We start from the raw sequence: 588 nt of genomic DNA on the forward strand, positions 1-588 counted from the left end.
AAAGTTGTCTACAATAAATGCCACCTGGTGCTCTGACGGTATAGCTCAGTGGTAGAGCATTTGACTGCAGATCAAGAGGTCCCCAGTTTAGCTCTGGGTGCTCTTTCTAAATAATTGAGTTTAACTCCATTTGAAAGGCTTGAAGGTACCCCAAAATTATACTCACATGGACGTTTTTTAAAACTCTTTAAACAAGTTATGCACAAGAAATCTGATTTGCTGAGTTGGGGGTATAGCTCAGTGGTAGAGCATTTGACTGCAGATCAAGAGGTCCCCAGTTCAACTCTGGGTGCCCCCTTCTAAAATGTGTTTAATTCTCTTTGAAAGACCTGAGGGTACCCCAAAATTATATTCTTATGGAGCACTAATCAGGTCTCACAGAAAGTTGTCTACAATAAATGGCAGATGGTGGCTTGAGGGTATAACTCAGTGGTAGAGTATTTGACTGCAGATCAAGTGGTCTCCAGTTCAACTCTGAGTCCCCCCCTCTAAATTGCAACCAGGGGGTACCCCAAAATTATATTCTTATGGAGAAGTTTTCAAGTCTCACACAAAGTTTTCTAAAATAAATGTCATTTGGTGTGGTGG

At 41.3% G+C, this 588-nt stretch overlaps 1 non-coding gene across 1 annotated transcript; it reads left to right on the forward strand.

Annotated features, from left to right (window-relative positions):
* The first annotated feature begins 226 nt into the window (after positions 1-226).
* Positions 227-298, forward strand: trnac-gca (transfer RNA cysteine (anticodon GCA)). Its single transcript has one exon. It is a non-coding gene; the product is annotated as a tRNA-Cys (tRNA).
* The last annotated feature ends 290 nt before the right edge of the window (positions 299-588 follow it).

The sequence above is a fragment of the Dunckerocampus dactyliophorus genome, chromosome 6 (genome assembly GCF_027744805.1).
Source record: "Dunckerocampus dactyliophorus isolate RoL2022-P2 chromosome 6, RoL_Ddac_1.1, whole genome shotgun sequence".
NCBI lineage: Eukaryota > Metazoa > Chordata > Actinopteri > Syngnathiformes > Syngnathidae > Dunckerocampus > Dunckerocampus dactyliophorus.